This window comes from Halictus rubicundus, chromosome 9, assembly GCF_050948215.1.
Source record: "Halictus rubicundus isolate RS-2024b chromosome 9, iyHalRubi1_principal, whole genome shotgun sequence".
NCBI classification, from domain to species: Eukaryota; Metazoa; Arthropoda; class Insecta; order Hymenoptera; family Halictidae; genus Halictus; species Halictus rubicundus.
In genome coordinates, this window is record NC_135157.1 from 4032433 (window position 1) to 4050595 (window position 18163).

The 18163-nt window shown below is 39.5% G+C and overlaps 2 protein-coding genes across 6 annotated transcripts in view; one reads left to right on the forward strand and one right to left on the reverse strand.

The window, feature by feature from the left end:
• LOC143357162 (uncharacterized) overlaps positions 1-3131 on the reverse strand; it is a 236127-nt gene extending 232996 nt beyond the window's left edge. The window contains exon 1 of the mRNA XM_076793443.1: positions 2708-3131. The gene's annotated coding sequence lies outside the window, so the exon portion shown is untranslated. The remainder of the gene's footprint in view (positions 1-2707) is intronic.
• Hiw (MYC binding protein highwire) overlaps positions 1-18163 on the forward strand; it is a 506468-nt gene that overhangs the window by 247340 nt on the left and 240965 nt on the right. The window lies entirely within an intron of this gene.

Here is an 18163-nt window from a genome sequence, read left to right on the forward strand (position 1 = left end):
AGGAAGAGTTAATTGCAAAATGTTTTTTTACGTCAACGAATTTTACTCGTCGTAAAGGTAAAAATTTTTGAACGGTTCAAGTTTCGTAGTTTCGTTTTTATAGGCCTGTAATGTTGAAACGCCATGGGATAAGGGGGGATCTGTCGCTAATGGCACCTCATTGGCATGGGACACACTGTGGTATGGACATCGGTAGTTTCCATCTGTCAACGTTAACACGTGTTGCTACCTCTTGACTCCGTAACCCAGTCTCACTGACACCCGTACCCCTGTGCCAACCTAACTAGGTCAATGACCGCAGTGTCCCTTGCTGATGGGATTCATCAGCAGGTCTCTTATGGCATTTCAACATCGTAAGCATGAAAGGAGGTACTTTACTTGGAACTTTTGACCGACAGTATGTTCTGCATATCGTCAACTCATTTCCGAGAAACGCGAACAATTTTATAATAATTTCGTCTCGCTTTATTCTCAATGAAACCGTTTACTAACTCTTAAGGTTGCCATAAAGATTCTTGTATCGCTGGGTCTATTATCATAAAGACTCTTGTATCATTCAGTCATTTACCATAAAGATTCTTGTATCACTGAGTCAATTATCGTAAAGATTCTTTTATCATTGAGTCAATTTGACACCAAAAGACAAGTTATACCCTGTGCATCGTTTGAATCGGTCTGGTCTAAAGTATGAATTTAATATTCGAGATTTCTTATATTCTAACATTTTTTAAATAATTTTCTTGCAGTGATTTTTTACATATGACTATGTAGTTATGAATGATTAGATTCGGTTATTTGTTTTTATATAAACACAGATTCTATTCTCTATTAAGTTTTAAATTACTTTTGTGAAATGACTTACGGGGTAGTTTATTTTTAATTATCTTCTGATATAGGAAAACGATAAACTACAGATGCATTACAGCATCTGGAATTTCTATATTTGAATTGGCTAACGGAGTAATGATGGAATGTTCAGTAATAGCTAGACCACTCATATAATGCATTCCATCGTATGCATACAAATGCACAGGACACCCACAATGACTAGACATAATTAGCCTGGTGGTACGGAGTTTCATTAAATTTCGATCAGCGCACTAGTAACATCTGTACTGCAAATTAACACGACGCAACGCCTGCACCATTAGTAGACAATTCCTCGTATAATTTTTAAATTCTATAGAAGAATTCTGTATTTAAATTCTGTAGAAATTAAGTAAAGTAATCAACTAAATAACTAATTAAGTAAGTAATTATTTCAATCAGAATTCAATCTGTCCAAAATCATTTTATTATACCAATAGGTACTATAGGTCCGATGATAACTTTCACGGTTGAAAACAAGTGCAATAATATAATAATAATTTTTTATTCACTTTTTGTAGCTTTAAATTCAAAATCTTTAATCGTCCATAACACAATATAAAATGTCGTTATTAATAATTACTACTACACCACCGATTTTATGTACTGATTTCAAAAATGAGTAAATGCTATTTAAAGCAGTGGACAAATTAAAAGAGTGTAGAAATATTAATATTCTATCTGGTTCCAGTTTTGAACAATTTATGTAGACAATTTTTATTTTGCATAAAGATGCGCGGTGTAATTATAACCTAATTTTTTCGAGCATGAATCATAAATATATAAGTTGGAATAGGTTTGAAATAAATATAAAGTAATTGTAAAAGGTTGAAAAAACTGCAGAATTGCAGTGAATAGTTAATTAAATTTACAAAATATTTTGTGCATTCATGTCAGTTGTACAGGTATGTCTGGATGCTCAATATTTCGTCGAATTTGGTGAATGTCGTTATGAGTAGACTGCGGATCTTTATGCACAATAAAAATTGTATGCATTGATTGCAAGGTACTGGAACCAAATAAAAACTTGTTCATTCCTTTAATAATTTGAATAAGGTGATAGTAATGTAACGACATTATTAAATGCTATCAATCTTTTTACTGTTTTATATTTTACCTATTGATTTTACCATAAATGCATAAAATCGGCAATCTACTTGTGAGCTGCAAACATTTTCGTAATTGTCGACCTATATAACTACGACGTTCACCATTTTTAATGGTTTTTGGCCCACAGGAAAGTTAACCGATTTTGTTATGACGTCCAAATGCAATTTGTTCAAAGTGTTCATTACACATCACCTGAACGGATCGTGTAGCTTCGCAGAATACCCGGATTGACCTGGCCCACTTCTGAGTAAGCTACTCTGATTTAAAGGGCGTTTGAACAATTGCTCGAATCACAGTGCATCAGGCAGTCTGAAGCCCCGTCGCTGCTTCCGAAAGGCCATAAATCCTGCAACACCGTCGTCGTGGAAACAGTCTCTTTGTAGCGATCCGAGACATAGCCGTACACTTAAGTAGCTCGGAGCCCTAAAATAACGCGAACGAGGGGGCCGGTATCCGAGATACGCGGGTAAACAGAGGGGCCAGTCCCGGTAACAGTTCCCGCGAACTCGATTTCCCTAAACTCGTTAAGAAAACACGGACCGGCGGGCGTTATCGTCGCACGGAACGCGTCGGAGTGCGGACTATTCCGCGAACTTCGGTGGAAATTGAGTTTCGATCGTTGATTGGGACGAGCGACGTTCTCTCTTCCAACCCAACGACCAAGGCAGAGCGAAAGAGACAGAAAGATAGATAGATAGAGAGAGAGAGAGAGCAGACAAGAGCTACTCACCGCAGCAGATTCTCCGATTCGGCCGTGAAATCCTCGCCGATAAAAGCTCGCGTCGTTCCCGACCGCTGATCCCAAAACTCCGGGGCGCGCTTCGCTCGCGAATCCGCTCGCTCGTTAAATCAACTTCGACGCGGCGAACTTATTCCCTGTCGTTAGCCGGACTTTTTCCATTTTTTTTCCACGGCACCACAGAACTTCCCGCACAGCGGAACCAGCGCGAACCTCGACCGAAACGAATCCGGGAGCCTGAAATCCGATCGCGAGCAGAGCTTCCGGATCGAAGTTCGAAGCAGAGCTTCGAATCGCGCGTCCAGCGGATTCGAATTTCCCGCCGGATCGAACCGGGATTGAGGGATCGAGGACCAGGCGATCGACGCGGGATGCAGAAACCGACGCGACGGTGCAAACGCATCGTCAACACTGCCGCGAACCCGGTTTCTTCGGTTCGAGAACCGGACGAGACAGCCGGTGCCGCATCCCCGCCACGATTTGCACCGAGGAACGGGCCTTAAGCCTTGCCCACAATCACGGCCGGCTGTTTCTGCTCGCGATCCGTCCGCCGAACACTCGAGAATAGCATTAGGACGCGGATGCATCGTCCATGGAATTTTTATTGCACCAGGTTTGCAGTCAGGAACAAAAAGATAGGGCACAGCTTGAGCAATTATGGCACGGAAAACAGTTTTGGGTAGCAATATTTGGACAGTTATTGGGGCCTGTATTTCCTAGTTCTTAATTCGTCGAGATCAGTTTCTCAATTCGTTTTGAGATCTAAAGAGACCCTAATGTATTATACGAATGGACTACGGATCTTTGTGCAAAATGAAAATTGTCTAGGTCAATTGTAAAGAAATAGAAATGTAATTTTCCTTTTAATAATTTTAATAAGTCGGGAATAGTGTACTTAAAACACTAACACACTTGTGTTCTTAAAATTGTCTAATGTCCTCACAGTTTTGTATTTCACTTATTTCTTCCCGTGGAAGATCTGTTTCTCAAGCTTTACATGTACTTCGGGTCCCATTATAACAGACCTGATGGAATTTTCATAGGGCAGACTCATCGTGATCGATGGCGATATTAAATCATCTCTCGGCAAGAATCTATCTACGAAAATGAACAGGTGTACTCAGTTCTATTATATGTGAATGAATTAAATTTTCAATTCACACTGATCTTAGGCTCATTTTATCGAAAATGTCGTCAACTGTGCGGCCTGTTGAGGAGTGTCAACTCGTTGCTGATCACTGAGACGACACAACAATTAGATTGATCGGAAGTTTGGGCGGAAGTTGGGCAGCGCGTCCGACCGATCGCTCTGGAATTTTTCATCTTGACACAGTTTTTTCGGACGCCGATGCGGGGGAAGGACGATGGACGGCTCTGTGGAGTACCTGTTACTCCATGCCTGTTTTTCTGGGCGTATTTAAATGGTGCTACGATATCGCTGGCTGCCTCTTCAGTGACTGGAATTTTTATGAACACTCGTAGCTCGGATCGCGCACGGGTACATTTGCTGGGCACGGAATGTTTGATCACATGCTTCTGGTAGAAGCAATATTTGGACAGTTATTCGGGCCCGTATTTCCTAATTCTTAATTCGTCAAGATCAGTTTCTCAATTCGTTCTGAGATCTAAAGAGACCCTAATGTATTATACGAATGGACTATGGATCTTTATGCAAAATGAAAATTGTCTAGGTCAATTGTAAAGAAATAGAGATGTATTTTTTTTTTTAATAAGTCAGGAATAGTGTACTTGAGTTCTTAAAATTTTCTAATGTCTTCATAGTTTTGTATTTCACTTATTTATTTTTGTCATAGATGCATAAAATTCACAGTTTACTTATGATCGTATTTTATTCAGTCTCATAATGATTGCAAGAAGTCAGGGCTACATGCAAATGTCTTTCTTCCTCTAATAATCTTAATAATAAGTTACAGATGGTATACTAATGTTCTTAAATTCTTTTAATTATCACACTGCTTTGAATTTCGTCTACTACGCCGAAAGTTGGACTTGGTTTACATGCATCTATTAATTACAAAGCTATATTATACATGTATAATTCTAAACTCACGCATCTCATTCATTCATAAGAAACGTGACATAACTAAAAAAAAAGAATATATATGAGAAAAATTATAATAATAAACATATAAATTGTAGTGTGCATGGCAATTAACCCAGTATCTAAAATTTTAGATTAGGCAATTTTAGGTAATTTGCAAATGGCTCTCCTGTAAAATTTCCTTTTATTGACTCATGTCATCTTCTTTGAATGAACGACCTCTCCCTCTCATAATTTCTGGCTTGTACTTTCTTTAGATAAATATTCTGATATTTCTGTAATTCGGATGTATTTGCATCCAACTATTATTAAACCTGGATTGCTCTATTTTTGCCTAGCATTTCCGTTCTTGCACGTCTGTGCTTCTTTTTCTTAAGAAAACGAATTTCCCTTAGGTCTAAATATTTTATTGTTAAGAATTTTTCTTGAAATTATTGCTGGTATTGCTATATCATCTTTATTACCTACTAAATGGAAACAAGCATGCAAGATGTACATAGTTTTATGCCCTATTGCGTAAGAACGAGGTGCAGCGAGGAACTGTCGTGAAGCGTAGCCCAAAACTAGGACAAGAGTTACATTACAGTACAAACGTATAACTGATGCAACAGAGAAAAAAAGCGGTACTTGCGTACCATAAACAATATACAGCATGTCTCAGTTAAGTGTCGATTATTTTGAAACGATGGAGAATGTGAAGGAGTCTTTAAATGGAAATTAAGTGGTAATAATCTTTTTGGGAGTGGCGAATTTTTTTTCCATTACTAGTGTAAGAGATGCAATCGTGATGTTTCGTTTCTTAAACAGATCCATATTTTGTTTACGTGCATTTAATAATATATTTTAAGACAAATTCAACAACCTGTAAAATGTATGCTTGATTTCTAGAGATTTTTGAAAAGTAGGCTAAAATACTTGGATCTTTTTAATAATTAATTAGGTCATGGTAACTAGAAATATGTGCAGCTGTACTTCGTAATTATTTTAGGCAAATTTTAATTGTAACAAATGGATTGCATGTCTCCACGAACCGTTATCCTTCCATTCTTCCTAATGGTACTAATATAAATTCAAATTAATTGTCAGAAACTGAATAATGTAATTTTAAGTTTGATACCTTGGGTTAAAATAGACCTTAGATAAATGCTTTCCAAGATTTCGGAGATCTTATCATTTTAGAATAATGAAAAATGATAGCTTACCATTGAGATACTTTATAGTAAGAAATGTCATAATTGGATTGTGTACACTCAAATGGATTCTAATTTATTGCAGAAAACGAAATGAAGCAAATTTAAGTGATTTATAATTAAACCTTTACGAAAATGAATGATAAATATTACCAACCTTTATTAAATAACCTTTATTATCTACGAGCGAACGAATTTAACGTTGTAACGTTATAACGTTGTTATTGTAACGTTACGAATCCATGAAATTCGTAATTCATTCATGGCCCTCACAGTATTCGCCATTCGGGGTTGCAAAAAATACAAGATGGAGGGTACCATTATTACCACGTTCATCGAATACGTTAGCTTTGCCGATAAAAAACTCCTCACGAAATAATATCTATTGTTTTTATTCCGCCATGACGGATACAATCAATATTACATAACGAAAATGGTATCGAAGTTAGTTTCCCATAAATAAAAGTTTCAGTAATTACAACTGGAAGAAAACAAATGTTCGATACATCAGAAAAACTCTTGCATATGCTGCTAAAGTATATTTGTTTAATATTCCAGATGTTGGAAAATATGAAAATTTGAAACAAGCATTTCTTTAATTCTAAGTCTCAAATAACGCATATGAATTCTAATTTAATTATTGAATTTGACGATTTAGGTCAATTTTAAGATTATTTTTAGAACCATAATATATATAGTATGTGATCAAATTGTTAGAGTCACTTACACAGATGAATTCTTATTATTCTTTTATGAACTATCTATGAATGTAAATTGCGAATATACATTTAGCAACACTGCAGGTAACATTATTCGTCACGTGGATAAGAAATATGGTGTATCAAATTCGCGATGTGGCTTTGATAATTTTATCATCCATTATACGTCTCGCAAATTAATTATAATAATTCTAATAGCAGTGATATTTTGCATATTCCTTATAACGTACTGTGCATTTGTCAGAATGCACTAAGAATAGTAACACTAAGAAACTCTCTCTTTGAAAAGAAAAACTTGTGCACATTAAATATTAAAATCTAGCTGTACCGACTTCCGCGAATCTGATCAGGATTTCCAACGCAGAAGAGTAACCAGCAGCAATTAAGGGAATTGTTAAGGGGCCGGTCTCCGTAGATTCGCGATAAGGTAGAGTAACTACATTACCGTCAAAAAATGGTTTCACGTGCTTCAAGTTTTCGTCCTTAAATAAGAATATTTTGTCGCTGGTAAAGGGCTCATTCGAAAGAGGAACGTTCAATCTAGTGCGCGCTGGTAAGGAGCTGCCGAGATTATGCAGATATTTGGTAATATAAGCGTTCGAAGTAGGCCAAAAATTGACAATCTGCATGCCGTGGAATCCAAGAATTTTTATGCCATAGGATGAGTTTTCTGGATGATGTCGAGACCAGCGCGCACTAGAAAATATCTCCAGCTACAAATTGAGCTATAATTTGTCTTGATTCTGTTGCGAAATAAAGGCGAAAACTTGAAGCACGTTTCTGGCGTCAGAATTCATAATATCGATAATACAGGGCAAAAAATGTGACTTAAGACCCGTCGGATCAAGACCAAGACGGATCTGAAGTCTGTGAATGGAAATTATTAATTAAAAAGTCACGTGACTACCCCGGGCCCTTAATTTAGGACTGTACAAGAGAGGCTTTTATTTTCCGGTTTAAATGAAATTCTTCTCGATAGCATCTCCTCGGACACTCGAGATTCACGGAGATGAGAACGCCGCTGCGAGTCGCATGAGTTACGAGCAACGCTTCGTATTACCCAATATTGCCGCGCGATAGCGAAACTGTGTGACGCGATGAGCTCCGCGATACATACCAATTTTCCGGGACTGCTTTCCCCGGGTGCTCGTGACTCGGGAAAAACTCTAACAGAAAACGGCGTGCGTGTTCGTTCGGTGACGACATCCGTTCCGTTACTTGAAATTCAAGAGGGACCTTCCACGGTTCTGGAGTTTGACGCAATAGTTGAACTTCGGGATCAGCTGTTTGCTGGAATCTTTAGTTACCTACTTCGAGGTTTTCATGCCCCATCTGTGTTAGCTTTGGCTTCGAGTGTCTTCCTTCCAATATTGAGAAAGGATCGAATTTATTAAAATGGTCGGAGGCCGAAACTTTCGAAAACCTTTCTTGACACGCTAATCATGGTTTCTTTACTTTTTCTGACCTCTGTACTTGCGAGGAGCTTCTGATATATAAGAGGAGAGATCGTGACAATTACTTAGCAGAAATTAAGCTGAAACTCTTAAAATAAACTTTTTAAAAAATAAAAAGGGATCACTATTTCTGTACACGTCGTTGTGATATGTATGGAATCATGTACCATTCACGTTAAAGTAAAAGCTGACAGCTTCTTCCAGTAGGATAGAAAATTATGGTTACACTTTAGTTTAATCGTAGAAGACCAAAATTGTAAAACAGGGCCACGAATTAGTTCGTACACGTAATAAAATGAAATTTATGAAATGTTTACAAAAAGACATGACTCTTCCATCCACTTTGACGAATCAGATTTATCAAAAAATCCAAATCGCACTGGACCTATTGCCTTACTAATTACTAGAAGGTAATTACCATAACGAGATTGGGTCGTAAAATGTTGCGCTCAAAATTGAATGCAGTTTCACAAGATAATAAGCTTGAGATACTAAAATTAATAACATATGCATCCAATCGCAGAGCGGCAAGTGCCCCACGCGAAATTTAATATAAGACACCGAAGAGACCGTAATGGAAAGAATGTTCGTTTCGAAACTTTCTACAGTTTTACGAATATGCTATGTACGTCAGCAAAAGGGAGCAGCTGTATCGAACGACAGAAAAATAAAATCCCCCGCGAATCCTATTCCGCGCGAAGATTACACCGTTCCTTTGCGTTTCCGGTCGGTCGTCCGGCTGAATTTCATCCTCGCGGTGTCTGAAATCCGGTAACCCGTGGCTCTGTTTCAAGATCTTAAGAAAGCATACGTCTCTCGCAGAGTCAGCTTTCTCTGTAATACACGGTGTCAATTTCATACGGCCCAACTACGTGTCCTCCCGTACGGCCGTGTCTGAAACTCTTTGTACCGTCTCGTGTGTCTCCTCTTCCGACTATCTCGCGGGTCGACGCCCGTAGGGCCCGAGGTCGTCCACCGGGGAAGACCTAAATCCTCGATTCTGTCTCTCATCGCGAGACCCGCTCGTTTCTCATCCAAATCTACCGGCAGCTATTCAGAAAAATATCAAGCTCGGCGTACCACGGTCGAAAGGGCCGTCGATGAACCGAATTTGTCCCTACGACCGCGATTCCTAACTACAGTAAAGCTGCGTCCACGCTGAAGCAACGTCGTGCTACTTTTTGTCATCTCTTAGTGCCTTCTGCTTCCCGAGTGATGGGGTCCTGAGTGAGGAAGAGGGATTTTGCCGCTTTCTACTATCTTAACCCTTTGCACTCGAAGCTATTTTAACTCTAAAACGAAACATTTCTTCCGACCTAGAATATTTCCTTTATACAGGGTGGCCCACATAACTCTGAACAGCTCAATAACTCGAAAACTATGCCATCGATTTTAAAGTTCTTAGCCTTAAATTGCATGGAACTGAAGGGCCTTTCTGACTACATAAACGTGAAGTGGCCTCCCTTCCCCTTTAACGGGGGAGGGGCGGTACCCTTGTAATTTTAAATGGAACCCCCTATAAAATGTTACATATTTAGATCCTATCGGAAAAAAACAAGTCAATTTTGTCTGAAACATTTTTTTGTCAGATACTTCCACGATGAGATATAACAGTTTGAAGTTTCGAGTTGTAGGTACTTGAAGCGCTCGGAAATAGCGTTATGGAATTATACGCGCTTGAGTCCTTTGCTTATACGTGAAGAAATAAAATCTACTTTAAATTAAATGTTCAAAATGTCCACCACGGGCTTGTAAACATTTATTTACTCGAAACATCAAAGTTGTTCTAACATTTTTTAACATTTCGGGAGTCACTGAAGCGCAAGCGTCACGTATTCTTTGTTTCATATCCTCTTTTGTCGTCGGTGGTTCAAACATAACTTTGTCCTTTACATATTCCCATAAGAAAAAATCTAATGGTGTTAGATCGGGGGATCGAGGAGGCCATTGACGAGGTCCCCCACGACTTATCCATTTGTTCCCAAATTTTTCGTTCAAAAATTGCCTGGTGATGATTGCAAAATGTGGAGGAGCGCCGTCTTGTTGGAACCACATTTCTCTTCTAACGTGCAGTGGCACATCTTCCAAAAGCGCAGGCAAATGATTTTTTAAGAAATCACAATAACTTGCAGATGTTACAGTTTCTTGAAAAAAATAAGGTCCAATCACAAAATCTCCTATTAGGCCACACCAAACATTTAAAGACCATCGATGTTGAAAGGGAACACATCGCATCCAATTTGGGTTTTCCACGGCCCAATAATGCAGATTATGTCTATTTACATGCCCTGAATCCATAGAAGTGGCCTCATCGGAAAAAAGTATTTTGTACAAAAAGTCGTTTTCCACAACATCCTGCAGCCACTCACAAGATCTTACGCGGTGATCGTAATCTGCTATCGAAAGCTCTTGTGATAAAACCATGTGATATGGATGATACTTTTGCCGTTTCAAAATTCGTTGAATTGATGAACGACTAATATGTGATGTTTGTGCAAGTGTACGTTGACTAATATGAGGATTTAATGTAATTGCAGCAAGAATACTGGCACTATTATTTTCATTAGTGACAGCTTTACTAAGCCGCTTTTCTAAATTATGAAATGTTTCTAAATTATGAAGCGCGTATAATTCCATAACGCTATTTCCGAGCGCTTCAAGTACCTACAACTCGAAACTTCAAACTGTTATATCTCATCATGGAAGTATCTGACAAAAAAATGTTTCAGACAAAATTGACTTGTTTTTCCGGTAGAATCTAAATATGTAACATTTTATAGGGGGTTCCATTTAAAATTACAAGGGTACCTCCCCTCCCCCGTTAAAGGGGAAGGGAGGCCACTTCACGTTTATGTAGTCAGAAAGGCCCTTCAGTTCCATGCAATTTAAGACTAAGAACTTTAAAATCGATGGCATAGTTTTCGAGATTTGAGCTGTTCAGAGTTATGTGGGCCACCCTGTATATATTTCTTTTCCATGCTATACATACGAAAATGATGCAATTTATTCGTACAGTTCTGAAATGTTTAGTAATTTATTAAATACGAACAAATGTAATAATGTAGAAAATATTTTGAATAATGATACAGGAATTTTTAGTGGCGCCTTGCAGTCGCCATTCGAGTGCTAAGGGTTAATATTTTGGGACGCTAATTGTGGTGTCGCGGGATTAACAAGGTATTTAACTCGATTTAAAAGTTCTACGAGTTAAGTTCCTAATATTGTGTTACCCTATAGTTCGTTAACGCGTGTGACATTATTACTAGGCTTCCCGAGTAAACGATTTACAAGAAGGAAACAAGACAAAAAGTTGCAACGTAGAGTGACCTGTCCAGTGAATGCAAATATCACCACGGATTTTATGGTGAAATTCATTCATAATCAGCACCCAGGAAATTAAATAACGATTTGTGAATACTATTTTCAATTTCAGACAGAACACCCAATATGAACGCTTTGGGACCGAAAAGTTATTTATATCGTGTATAGACACTTACACCTCGGATTCCTGCGAGTTCTATGCCGGAGTCATTTCTGACCCACACCAGTATTTCATTACAGTTTTCTTTCGATATAAGACAATCGCTCGGAACCGGCTTTCGTCGTATTTCGGGCGAAGAAGAAGGAGCGGGGATAGCGATTTTCTTATTTCGAAATAAGATGCGTCATCTTATATCGGAATAAAATTGTACATATTGACGGTTGCTCGAGCTTATCCAGACCTATGAGACAATTCTAATTCAGTGACAAATCCCATTTGATTTTAACGGCTTCTTTTAGGAAACATTTACCATTATACTCGTGACATTTTTCTGATTGGAGTGGCACCCAACATGACACAATTTGGATCGCATTTTCTTGTTTAATCGACAATATAGTAGAACCTCGACTATCCGAACTAATCAGTGGAATATTTTTCAGATAATAGAACAGTTAATTATAAAATGAAAATTGTCGAGGTTAATTGAGCCCCTTAGTTGACAAGTGAATTAAGTCCCTTTTCTTAATATTGTAGAAATTGGACTTTCGTGTCATATCGTACAAGAAATTAAATACACAATGTAACTTTATTCTAACCAGATAAAGCGAAAGAATAGTAATTATATCATTATAACTTAAAATAAAATCCATATTTTTCAATAGTAAACAAACAGTAACGTAACGAATAATGAAGTGCCATTATTACACTGAATTGTGATACCACTTTTTTGTGAGAAAGTGATTTACGCCATATGGCTATTAATGTATTAATAATCATAAGTTACACAAATGTTATTTTTAATGCACTACAAGTTTGCTGTATACTATGTATTAAAGAAACTTATTCGTTGCTGGATTCTTCACCAGTTTCTTCAATTGTACTGGTCTTTAATGCTTGAATAAATGCGTGAAGAATTGGAGGGATAAATTTCAACAAATCTAGCATGTCCTTCTTTTTGGCCGCAGAAACAGGACGCACAGATGGATATAAATTTTGCTACATTATATTTTTCACCTGAAATGGCCTGCCACGCCGAGCACGCTGAATATTTAATATTTCAAACTCAACATCCACAGAAATCTTAGTTTTATAAAAAATATCAAACTGTTTTCCGCGTTCATAGTGTAACCACTGAATGGTGAGCAAATTTACAGTTTGTAGTAATGTATTTTTCTTACGTTTTGTTATTGACCGTTCTAGCTGTTTAGTTGAAAAAAATTCGTGAACATGAATGACCCCCATCGGTTGTACTAAATACGAAACGATTCCAGTTTCCTTTAATCGAATGTAACAGTAGAGTAAGTCCATATGTTCCGTGCAATAATGGAGTAAGTCCAAGAGATTGGACTTATGCCACTATTCAAGATATTTTTACAGTCACTTCATTTATGGTGTAATCATAAATTCATGTATGATGTAAACATAAAACTAAGTATGCAAAAGTTAATGTGTTAAATAAAACAAGTATTCTTAATACTTACTATTTCTGTAAAAACTCCATTTTTCGTAATTTTGGACTTATGCCGCTTGTCCACTAAGGGGCTCAATTGTAAGAAGTTAATTAAAAATCTATTTCTTCTTTTAATAATCTTGATAAGTCGAAAACAGTGAAACAATATTCTTAAATTCTTCTACTATCTTCACAGTGTTATCTTTTCTCCTATTCAACCAGTGGAAACAGGAACTCGCAGAAAGACCCGCAGCAGTCTAAACACAAGGTATGCAATTAATGTCGCGGGTCGCGGTCACGCGTATGTTTAATCTATAAGCGCATAAACAACCGCAGTCCAGTTAATTACACTATATTAATCTGCGGCTCGTAAAATGACAGAGAATTTCGTGACACCGGGTATGCCCGGTCTAATTGTACACCGTATTATACGTCCTAAAGTAATATTTCACCGGGACTTGATATTAATGCGACAGCAATACTCCTCGCAATCTCGACGCGTTGCATAACACAGCGCCTAGTTGTCATATTTGTCTTCCGCAATTACATCCAGTTGTCTCTGTCACCCCGGTGACCCAGTTCTCGTGGTCCGCACAGGTCTTCCTGTCGCAAAAACGCCGATTGCTGCGACGGAGAGGAATAAAACGGGCGATCGAAGGCAAGAGGGGGGGGGGGGGGCGACTACCGTTTATCCGGCGGAACCGTCGTCGTCGTTTATAATCCAAATATATTTGATCGGAAGTTATCCGGGCGAGCCTGGGAATCCCTTGGTCGTCAGTCGTGTTCCATCGTCCGATGCTTCCAGTAATTACATCCGAGAAGTTCCGCTACCCGCTATCAGAATTTCAGCACACTCCACCAATGTTTTCCTACGTGATTTGGGAACAACGTCTAGCATCATCACATGCGGAACTCAATTTACCGGACAACAGTCCCCGACAACGAGTCCCCGACAACGAGTCCCCTTCAAATTCGAGTTACTCGAAAACCGTTTCTGCCGGGAGTCCTTCTGTCTCTCTCTCTCTATCTGCCCCCCCCCCTCTCTCTCTCTCTCTCTCAAATTGCAGTCGCAGACCGAAGGTGGATTCACGCTATCCTTGAGGCAACCCTCGAAACATCTGTCGAACGAACCAGCGGATAGAACGTTGTTGAACGCCGTTGTCATATCTACTACTGCAGAATCCTCCGAAATTATTTGTACATCTTCGTTATTGTAGGGCTCTTGTCGAAGTCCGTGCGACGCAACACTCGTCCGGTTAAGGGCAGAAGGTCCTGTAAATCGATCGAAAAATTGAAAAAAATTTGTTTCCATACATCGCTACCAAAGCATTTCAAAAATTTATTGTTAACCCTTTGACTGCGGCGTAATCTTGGAGAAAATCATGAATTCGGACGGCGCGATATACGCATATCAGTCGCTGCGCCTGGTACACTAACTACAGTGATTTCTCTATATATGTCGCCAAGGAATTATCCCCACTACTGCGGGGTATACGCCGCGGAGTGTAAACATAACACGGCTCGGGTATGCCTTCTGTACGATACATGACGCTGGGAAGACCCGTGTTGTTGACATATATCGAAAATTCACTGTGGTGACCAAAACGGTAGATTTGAACTGAACAATATGAAGACAATTGACTGAACAATAATGAAACCATTGCCGATATTTGGTTCCTATGTTACAAAGAACGAGAATTTCCATGTTGAAACAATTGGTAAAATAGTAAAGGTGTTATTGTAAGAAAAATGTAGAGGGCGTATATTTGATAGAGTTGCGAGAGCGTATATATACGCCTTGCGTAGTCAAAGGGTTAAAGTTGTGGACCGAAATTCAATTCGGTATCGATACTGTGCGCGCTCACAGTATTAGTGAAAGCACGCACACAGTATTACGTTACGCAGGTATTAGTGATTAGGATAAGCTGTTTAGAGAGTTTAGAGGTACACTTTAACGCTTCGAATACGGTGTTTGAATAAATAGCTTTGTTTAGACATAAATGCTCAAGATCGTGCTGGAGAATACTTCAGCAGCTGTTTGTTAAACAATGAATATATTTTCTAAAAATAACGAAAAGTAACGGACCTCTAAAACTTTATTGTCGTCATAATTTTGTGTCATTTATCAGTAGACTGCGGATTTGTATGCAAAATGAAAATTGTCTGCGTCGATTTCAAGATGCAATAGGTACATTTACATCTTTCCTCAACAATTCTAACCAGATGAAAATAAGCCAACAGTATCTTTAAATTCCTTAAATGTGTTTTCTATTTTCGATTTCGTCTACTCATTTCTATCATGCATACACAAAACCCGCAGTCTACTTGTCGCCGTCTTCTTTCAGCGCAGCTATTTTCAAACGTCCGTATAAACGAACAAACGTCCGAAGCTGTAAAAGTAATTACCTCTAAATATTTGAAATTTGTCAGATGCAGAGAAATGATCGATTGCGTTTATTTCGTCGGTTGTCGAATCGCAGTCTTTGACTCGCGAGAATCGGGGAGACACGAGGGCGAAGCGGCTGCAGTTTCCGATCAAATGGGGCTAATATATCGCGGAAACTGTCGCTAAACAGCGACCGTCGGGCGTAGCGGGCACAGCAACGTTCGGGCAGCTTTATTTATCAATTTATCACCGAACGGACTGTTTTCCTTCACCGCAGAGACAAACATCCGTCCGATTCGAGGGAGATTCTTCGCGTTCGCGGCGTCACCGTCAATATTTAATCGTCGCAGCGATGTGCAAGTGGTCTGAATCGAACGGCAAAACAGCAGCAGGTCCAGATATACGCGGACGTCCTCGCAGTTTCTCTTTGGTCTTCCATCCCGGCGATATACCCCGGATTTTTCTCTTTTCTGGTCCGCTCCCCGAGAGCAAGTCCCAGCCGTTCGACTGGAACAACCGTCGACGCGATTAAGGCGAGTTCTCAATAGCGGCGGGACCGTCGCGTCGCCGGAGACTCGGATAATCTCGATTCATCGAAATTCAAACCGGCTCCTCGGACCCTTCCAGGCTAATCCCGCCGATAAGGGGACAAGGACTCGGTCCCGACGTTGCCGGACAAGTCGTTACGCCGTGTCCCTTGTCGATTTGCATCCACGATTGCCGGGCGTCCTTCCATTCTTTCCGTCGGTTTCTGTCAGCTCAGAACGAGACAGGGGCGCCGCCCCGTCTTTCAATGATACCACGCTCAATGATGCCGTCTTCCTACTCGACGCAATTTGTCCGCCGTCTTGACGATGCACCGACGCACGCTCAACAGAACGAATATCTTGATCGGCTACTTGAGAGCGATACAGGAACACTGCTGAGGCTGTTAAGAATTTAAACTGTCAACTTCCGCTGAAGGGCATCAATTAACCCCGCTGTTCTCCTCGCTTACACTTAGCGGCGGGATGAACCAAAGTATTGTGGTTTCACTTGTTAACGCGCTGCCGAGCCGTTTAATCTCGATCTTCACGCTTTTGATTGTCACATTACCTACCGGGATTATTTCGTTTGGGATTATAATGTAACAGAAAATTTCTAAGCTTAGTTTTCGGTAGGTACAGGTTTTGTTCTCCAAATTCACCCTTCTTTTCTTCATCATATTCATTTTTTTCTAACTCGAGTTTCTCGGCAAATTTCTTTGCTCAAGCTACTTTAACGAAAAAAAGATCCGACGTGAAGAAAGAAAAATTGTATTGCAAATCACAAAAACCGACAAAATGATATTACTTCACCTTTGAGTCATCTACAAGATAAATTCGATTTACAAAACTTTCGCAATCAAGCATTTATTTTAGCGAAAGCCTTCATAATTACGTACCATTAAATGCAACGCGCCCTCTTGTGAAATATGAGAAAAGATAAGAGAAGAAAAGTTCTCCGAATATCATGCTGAACGTTAGAATGATGAAGCAGAGCGGAATGCAGAAAAGTAATTTGATTTCGTTCGTGTGACATAGAAAATCGTGATCGTCACGCATACGTGACGCTGATCGTGAACGTGTTCAATGAAAAATAAACGAAAACACAGCGAAGAAGAATCTGCATTTCGAACGACATTCCCAACAGTACGTTCTTCGTTGAAGTTGCAGATAAAAGGTCCAAGGACGTTGGTGGGAAGCGAGAGATTATTAATTATGCTCAGCGATACAAATTTTTCGCGAGCCACGCGTGCGACGCGATTTAATCGACTAATTAATTACCGTGTCGGAGGAAACGAATGATGAAGGGGGAATTGTAAAGAAACCGCATCGGGCGGAGGGGGGTTCGAGGCAATCCTGGATCTGAATGACCGTGAGCTCGTCGGGATGGGGGTACAGTTTGTGCTTCAACTTCGCGAGAGAAGAGACGATAATAGCGGGAGTTCGAGTGGCACGGCCTCGGCGTGCAATTACTTTAATTCTCATAATTGAAGAGACGCGTCGGCGTGACGCCTCCGTGGAGGAAGGCTACACAGCCGAAGAACAAAGTGATACGCCGAGTGCAGCATACAATTTAGAGTGTCGCCGCATAACGCGCAAGTGTCGATTAATTAGACGAGACTCGTCCCGAGATCCCTCCTTGCTCCGTCACCCGCCATCTTTACTCCCGTTTTTTTGCGTCTCCGAGTGTGTGATTATCAATATGGCTGGCGCCTTTCGACCTCTCACAACTTTTTACTGTTGCAGAATGGTCACGGCTCTCACCGTAGATCCGAGAGCTGTGCCTGACATCTGTTGCACGCTGATTTCCATCGAACGTCTCGTGGAAGCTGCAAAAATAGATAATGTTATTAGTAAACCGTGGATTTTATTGAAATTGAAATAGAAGAACGATTACACGTATTTAAGAGTAGTGGCATATTATTTTCGACCTATTGAAATTATTAAACAAACAAAGAAGTTAAGCATTCGAATCCTTTAAACAGATGCAGAAAGTGTTTATTTTGCTTTTATGTAAAATCTTCATAGCTCCGCAGTCTAATTGTAAGTGACGCTTAAGTATTTCTTGCATGTTTTACTTCGTAATGATTATTAATTCAGTTGGGCAAGTTTTACGTTAAAATATTATCTAATTAATTATAATGCTGAAGACATTGTATGCTGTTCACTGGAAACGTAGAC